The following is an 8,808-nucleotide window of genomic DNA, read 5'->3' as shown; positions in this document are numbered from 1 at the left end:
TATTTAAAGAGCGACTTTACGTAAATTCGAGACGTTTCTAATTACACGCATACTATGCGATTCATCTCTGATATCTCCATCCCAATATATATATATGTATAATATATATTATATATATATATATGCACCCTATTTTATATTTTTAAACTGCATTATAACGAGCGCATTAAATAATATATCTGAATGAATCATAATAGACTGAACCGCTGGTAATAAAAACGTATTCACATAAATAAGAGGCCATTATTCAAGTCGGGCTGAATATCGTTCTGCCATTAAAATGTGGCAACGCCTACACGCGACGCGAAATTTGTTGTGCAGAAGCAATCGTTGTGATATGTGTATATATATATATATACTCACAGATTTGTCTATGGTCTCTATGGAAGGGTTTGAGGCTGTAAAGGCACTAAGGAGCCAACCGCAGTTCACTTCATGTCTACTCGACGATTCGATGTGTGGCGTTCGGCGACCCTGCAGGCAGAAAATGTAACAGAGATTGATGACGCGTCCGTGCAACATTGCCGCCCGTATGCCACGGAGACGCGTGTGTTCGCGAAAAAAATGAGGCGAATCAAAGTGCACAGTATGCGAGTAAATGCGAGCGAAGAAACATGGTGAGTATAGAGCCGAGACGGTGCACGCATGCGTGTCTGCCCTGGCTCTAGGCCATTTCTACGATGTGCATAAAAACGTGGCATTATTAAGCTAAAACGTGGCGACGTTAAAGTTTAATGTTATAGAACTTGAATTCCTTGAATACCTTGAATGCCTTTGCACGGGGCCCCAGTGCAATACTTCTTGTATAGGGCCTCAGTGCAATACTTCCTGTATAGGGCCTCAGTGCAATACTTCCTGTATAGGGCCTCAGTGCAATACTTCCTGTATAGGGCCTCAGTGCAATACTTCCTGTATAGGGCCTCAGTGCAATACTTCCTGTATAGGGCCTCAGTGCAATACTCTCCTAGTATAGGGCCTCAGTACTAATTACTTCCGCTGGTATAGCGCCTGCAGTGCAATACTTCGCTGTATAGGGCCTCAGTGCAATACTACTGCTATAGGGCCTGCAGTGGGCAATATTCCTGTCAGGGCCTCAGTGCAATAGCTTCTTGTATAAGGGCCTCAGTGGCAATACTTCCTGATATAGGGCCATCAGCTGCAAATACTAACCTGTATAGGGCCTCAGTGCAATAGCTTTCTGTATAGGGCCTTCAGCTGCCACGCCTCAGTGCAATACTCTCGGTTTAATATATAAATCCAACTATTAATACTCTCTGTTTGTATATAAATCCGGCATGTGCCACGCGAAATATGCTGGTGGCGCCCGTGCGGTGATGTCCGCCGCTTGACTTCGCGCACGCTCACGCATGCATACCTGTGGGGTGGCAGCTGTGTGGGTGATGATGGGAGGGGAGGGACCGTCGGGCGTCCTGTCCTGCTTCTCCCCGTGACCAGTGATGAACACGGACGGAGGTAGCGGAACCTTCTCGTCTGCAAATAGAAAAAAAACGCGTAACAGCTACAGTACCGCCATCTGTACGTTGATTCCGATACGATGCAACGCTGCGTATAATTTTATACATATCGTGGAAATAAATGAGAAAAATTGATAAATAAGTGAATGAATAAATAATTAAATAATTAAATAAATACATAAATACATACATAAATAAATAAATGAGTGAATGGATAAATAAATAAACATGAATATTCTCTGTATACAGACTATGTATCAATATATACGGACGTCTTTGACACACATTTGTCGCGCCATGTTTTACCTTTGCCATTCAAAGAACCGTTGAAACTGCCCTTGCTGTCATCAAGGTCGTCCGGGTCTTCGTCGTCCACCTCCGATCCGTCGGTGCTGTCATCCTGCAAGACACACCGAGCGCGCATCAGAGCAGTCCTTTTCTCTATCTAGACTGAACCCTGGATCACAACTAATAAGCTTCCTCTCTCTTGACCAAACCATACATACAGACTACGTGATTGCAACTGTATTATCTTCTTATTGTCCTATATATATATAACGTTGCGACCTCGAGACTATGCAAAAAATTGGCCATCGTTTAATTATTAAACTCCGCGCGAATCATTATACAATTTCAATGTAATTTGTGATTGTCCAAAACTGGAGTGACTGTATGTTAGCTAAATCTCAACGCTCTACTTCGCGCAACCCTACCACTATGTCCCCATAGACAGGTAGTAACCAATGTGAGCCGTACAGCCCTCTAGGGGTTGTGGGATTCCATAGTGCGAGCTGAGAGGCAAGGGGTATGTGTGAGTAGGGTAAGGTAGGCCGGCATATTGGACGAGTTTAGGGAGCTAAGGCGGCGGTGAAGGCTTAGGATCCACTGCTATAGACTGACACCACCGACCAGTGTCCGCTACGATCGCGTCCCCGCGCGACCCGCCGGAGCACGCGCGGCGGCGACTGGCTCACCTCTGCCGTGGAAAAGCTCTCGACCAAGATGGCGACTAGCAAGTTGAAGAGCACGTAGTTTCCGAAGGTCATGAGAGCGATGAAGTAGAGAGCCGCCCACGCCGACGTGTAGTACATGCCGTTGAAGAGCACCACGTTCCAATCTTCCTGCGTGAGTATCTGTGAAACAGACGAGAAGACATCGTATCTGGTTAGCTACACGCGTATCTGGTTAGCTACACGCGTATCTGGTTAGCTACACGCGTATCTGGTTAGCTACACGCGTATCTGGTTAGCTGCTTAGGTATCTGGTTAGCTACACACGTATCTGGTTAGCTGTTTAGGTATCTTCTTAGCTGTGCGCATAATTCGTTACCTAGCAATATAACTCGTTACCTGAGCACGTGTCTGGGCTGGTTACCTGGGCACGAAAGTCACTGCCCGGCCACGAAAAATAATGCTCTAAGTATGTAACCTGTTACCTGAGATTGTAACTCGTTACCCCGGGCCACATAACCTGCTACTCGGCCACGTAACACGTTAGCTGGGCACGAACCGCGCTACCTTGCCAGGAATCACATGTACGAGACGCTCGCATACCTGGATACTTGGCTGTTGAAGGATCCGTTGCGCATGATGCTGCACTGGGACGGGTGATGGCGCAGTGATGCGCGATGCTGAAGGTGAGAGCTGTGTGCCTGCATGGCTCCGACGCCGTTACAGTTGCTGTGATCCACCGAGCGCGATCGCTCGCTGAAACACGCACACAAGCGTCGATCACCCATCAACAAACACACTGTGACAGAGCAGTGCCACACGCGGCGTGTGCCTGCAGGTGCAACAGCTCTCGTAAATAAACTTGCTTTATATATAGCAGCGAGAAACTTCGATAATCGACTATATAAACGTCTTCAGTCGGTATATTTTAGCCGTATATGACAGTCTACGTGTAAAATGCAGTTGATCACAATGACGTTCGAATTTGACGCATCTATTCACTGAGTGGAACAGAAAAAATCTCGCAAACAACGATGTCTACTTATATCACTACCTCTTTGCTTTACAGCAATAAACAAAATATTGTCTGTGATTCTTCCCATCGTCCCTCAAACACGACCACGTCTTTCCCTGAATCTATTTTCGAACATGTTGATCACATCTGCCCAGTAATCGCTTAGATATGTTGACCATGCCTTCCTTAAATCAATATAATCGGGCTGGTCACAAACTGACCAGTAATAAGATATGTTTGTTGACGTAATCGTCCATAAACTAATATCGACTCGCTGCTCACATCTATCCCCATAACACTGTGCACTCTAGTTGTGGCCACATCTGCCCACCACATACGTTAATTAGCTCGCTTTCCATAAAATAATATAAACTAGCTGACCGCATCTGGCCCGTAACAAACAACGTAGTATTGTTTATTTGTATTTCAATAAAGCAGTAAAGCTTTCTTGACCACGTTTTCACTACGCGCATTAGATGACAGCATTTCCTGACTACGTGAAGTTACCCCTACATACATAACTAAACTAACTACCTAAACATAATTATAACCTCATAACCACTACACAACGCTTCTCGTTAACTCGTTACTGTAACTACGCGTTGAGTGAGGGAGCCATGGCGGCGTGAGTGTGTGTGTGTGTGTGCCGAGGTAGAACAGTTAGTTAGATTAGCGAGGAGGTGTGAGTACCCATGTTGTCGCTGCTGGTGATAGTGGTGGTGATGGTGGTGGCAGTGGTGGGAGGGGTGGTAGTACAGAGAGTGCTGAGAGAGGGCGTGCGTTGCGCCCACCGTCGGTACCTCCAGGGTGATCGCACGCATGGGACCTGGCCACCTGCTGGCGAAAACGTGAAACAATCGTGCCGTTAGTGATACTAGTTGCATACGGCAGACACACGTGCACGCGCGCACGCGCGCACCACACACGTGTACACACACGCGCGCGCGCACCACGCACGTGTACATACACGCGCACGCGCACCACACACGTGTACACACACGCGCGCGATCGTAACATAACCTCACCTCGCAGACGATTTCTCGCGGCTCAGCTTTCACATCCGCCCCTCTCCCCACGGCGTCACTACCATTGCGTTGTTTTTCTCATCACCCGACATAACACATACACGGTGTCTGCTGGAGTTTACTCTCAGATAGGTATTTATGGGGGGGATGTACTAAGGAGCAGCTCTGCCAGGTAATGAGACGCGTTAGTGATGCATCATAATATTTGTACATTCATGTTGATTAGCGCTAATTCATCACGGATATGCTATTATTCGCCATACTCGCAATCGTAGATCACTCCCGTGTGTTATGTTCTAGTAGATCCTATCCTAAATATAACTCGCCTAGTATCCATGACTATATGATTACTTCATGACAGCGTCCGGAGCAATTCTCACCGATTCATAAAATAACAGCGCTTGCACCTGCTCACGTGTGCAGCCAATTAGGCCTGGTGAAATAGCGATTTAAATGTATTCCCGCGTGTGCATACTGCTGCCCGCTTTATTATGTAAATAAGTGTATGAACGAGCGTAGTTGAACCCCCCCCCCCCGCTATGCAGCAGCAGCCGAGTCTTAAAGAGGATCTGCAATATCTATTTATCAATCTAATTATCTGCGGAGCTATAAAATGTATATACATAATTAACGTCTAACGATGTTTACTATTATAGATTTTACGATCATCGTTTGCGCTCTTGCCGCACCTATGGTAATTTGCAAGCTTGTTTACAGTCGGGTCATTGTCACTGTGCGGCTGCCTTCGTGCGCTCGTGAAAAACTAAACCGTGTTACTTAGCTACCGTCAGATTTGAGGAAACACATCCCGGCTGAATGCACGGATGTAGCGATGTAGAGCACTCGCAACGCACACGATCGCTGTGGGTCACAGAAGCATGTTTTGTTACTGCTACAGTTGTTGTTGTTGTTGTTGTTGTTGTTGTTGTTGTTGTTGTTGTTGTTGTTGTTGTAGTTGTTGCTATCGTTCCTGCTGTGGCTGCTATTGCTTCCGCTGCTGTTTTCGATACTGCTGCTGCTGTTGTTGTTGTTGTTGTTGCTGCTGCTGCTGCTGCTGCTGCTGTTGTTGTTGTTGTTGTTGCTGCTGCTGCTGCTGTTGCTGTTGCTGTTGTTGCTGCTGCTGTTGTTGTTGTTGTTGTTGTTGCTGCTGCTACTGCTCGTGGCGTCACTTACCTGCTTGTGGTATTCGATGCCCATACTGAGAGTGTTGACGAGGATGGCTAGCAGGATGAAGGTGCTGAACACCCTATGCTCGACCATCTGCTTCACCTTGCTCTGCAGCATGTTCGTCACGCACGGCGGCCGCGGAGGCTGCGGGAGCAGACGAGACGCGCGGTTACGCTCGGTCGCCATGGCAACGCATCGCCGCAGCGAGGTGTGTGGCGGAGATTAAAGAGCAAAGGTGCATTAAAGAGGCGAGAACTATCGGGGAGCGATAGCGCGTGAGGCTCGCTTCTGATCCCAGCACGCACAGCTTGCGATGCGAAATTAAATCAAAGATGGAGTGCGAATTACCGGCAGACATTTGCCAGATTGAGAGCAAACCTCACTAACCATGCTAACCTTCCGACCTAGCTCTAGAACTAGCTTCTATGCTCAACTCCTCCTCTCTGATGACACTAACACTTAGCTTACATCCTAACACTAAGCGTTAGCCTAACCTTATCATGAACCCTAATCCTAAGCCTCAAACCAAAGCCGACACCTCTTCCCAAACCTAACCCTTACCTTAAGTTTAACCATAACCCTAACCATAACTGTACCTCATCGCACCCCACACGCTAGCCCTAACCCTAACTCTACCCAACCCCACCCCTCACGCTAACCTTAACCCCAACTGTACTCTATCTCTAACCCTAACCATAACCCCATCCCCATCCTCACCTCTCACGCTAACACTAACCCTAAATGTACTCCACCCCGCCTCTCACACTAACACTAACACTAACTATGCCCTACCCCACCCCACACTAACCCCAACCCTAACTGTACCCGACCCCACTCCTCACACTCACAGTGACCCTAACTGTACCCCACCCCCTTCACGTTAACCCTAACCCCAACTGTACCGCATCGTTCACGCTGACCCCGCTACGTGTTAGGTACGGACCTTATCGGGGAAGTCACTGTCGTCCGACGACCAGTCGTCCTCCGGTTCCGAGTCCGTCCACTCGTACTCAGAGCAGAGCGTCGGCTGTGCCTCCAGCTCCGGCGGCAGTGACGGGAAGTAGGTGATCTTGGCGGGCGCAGAGAAACGCTTCTCGTCTGCAAAGGAGAACCGCTTCATGTTGTATGTACGGTTCTCTCTTTATTGTATAAACGGATCTTTCTCACTGTCGCCCTACCCGTCTCTCACCCTCTGATATATATAGAGAACTGAATTGCTGTCCATTCTTCTATGTATCTCTCTCTGTATCTCTCCCTCTTATGTGTACATATGCCGTACATATGCGGTACATATGCCGTACATATGCGGTACATATGTCGTACATATGCGGTACATATGCCGTACATGTGCGATACATATGCGGTACATATGCTGTACATATGCGGTACATATGCGGTACATATGCGATACATATGGCATACGATATGCGATACATATGCGGTACATATGCGGTACATATGCAGACATATGCGGTGGTGAATTTTATACGCGAACTTGCGCAACAGTGAGTCAGAACATTTGACGTGAGGAATAGCAGGAGGAACATCATCGTCCCGATAACAGAAGTAAACAATACGATAAACAGCACGTTTGCAATTGGCATCCTGATCCATGCGGTACAATAAGATAAATCAACAATAGTCGGAACTTTACTGCGAGCAACAACGGCGTCAACCCGATGAAAGCTACCGACAGCAATGGCGTCACCACGAACAATAGATTTTAGCGATGAAACTTAACAACATAAATAATGAATCACGTGCTAGAATAATGGAATCAAGCACGAACAGGTCGCCGCAGTCAGAATGGCGATCAATACGCTTTAACATCGGAGATGAGCAAAAGCAGGAGAATCAACGATTCATACAGGAACAAAGCGTTAGAACAATGGACATGAACCGCGCAATGAGCTGCGCGTTGTAGTCGGCAATAATGCGTTGCAATAATACATGTATGCCATGAATAGCAGCATATATCACAGGCTCGCCGGCGCCTTGACTAATCACTACACACTGTTGTGTTCTCGCGCGCACATAACGCACTGGCTGTATACATCGCGAAACTCATTTCTTTAATTGAGTAGGAATTTCTCGATAAAACAAGCATTTTAACTCGCAGCGGGAGCGTCTGCGTGTATACGCGCACGCGCGCCGACCGTGGCTTTGCAGACGTCACGCACGTGAATTGCAGACGAAATGACGCCAGGCGCCTTTCTCCCTGACCTCTCTCCCCTTTGTCCTCACCCATCCTCCTCGTCTTGTATTGCACTCCACAAGACCCCTTCCCTCCCCCTTCGTGTCCCGCTCCCCTTCCCTCACCCCTCACCATACTGTTCCCTCTCGTCAACGCTCCCCGCCCCTCCACACATGCTCCCACCCCCTCTTGCCTTCTCCCTCTCTCACTTCCGTTCTCTTTCCTTCGGCTTCCTTCTCCTCCTCTTCCGATCTACTCCACCACCCCTCCCGCTCCCCTGCCCCTCTCCCCTCCACTTCACACTCCTGCTCCCCTCTCCTCCACCTTACCCACCCGCTTTCTCTATGCCTCAACCCCCATCGGTTACCTGAAGACGAAGATGAAGAGCATGAGCAGTCCGAAGAACGTAGCGACGTTGTCGACAGTCTTCAACATGACGAGCAGCTGGCGCCGCAGTGCGGGCATGAAGCGAACTAACTTGAGGATGCGCAGTAGGCGGAAGGTGCGCAGCACGGACAGGCCGCCCTCTCCATCCTGAAAGATCTCGACGAGACTGTGCGACAAACATGGCCGCCATTAGCATGCACCAACGAGTTCTCACTTACTCGTATCTTACTGACGGACCCCACAATGTGCGAGACAGGCGGACACACACAGAGAGAGAGAGAGAGAGAGAGAGAGAGAGAGAGAGAGAGAGAGATAATATATATCGCTCTGTGACTATCCCCATCTTGTTCCCCTGACACCATTAGCCTAATTTTCGAATCGATTATATACTTACTAAAAATATTGCTACCCAGGCTAAGCCTATATTATCAAAAGAGACGGCCCCCTTGAAGGGGTTTTGGTCGCCAGTCTGACAGGTGGAGTAATACTGGTTCCAGTTGACGCAGCTTCCGTTCACGGCGGGTGGGTACGTTACGTTATTGCTGTAGGGTAGCACAGGCAGTTTGCACTCCACCCCGTCCTCCTGTCAAGTGTC

This window comes from Priapulus caudatus, unplaced genomic scaffold, assembly GCF_000485595.1.
Source record: "Priapulus caudatus unplaced genomic scaffold, Priapulus_caudatus-5.0.1 Scaffold37, whole genome shotgun sequence".
Classification (NCBI taxonomy): Eukaryota; Metazoa; Priapulida; class Priapulimorpha; order Priapulimorphida; family Priapulidae; genus Priapulus; species Priapulus caudatus.
The sequence above is the reverse complement of the archived record's forward strand: the minus strand, read 5'-3'. Positions refer to the sequence as shown.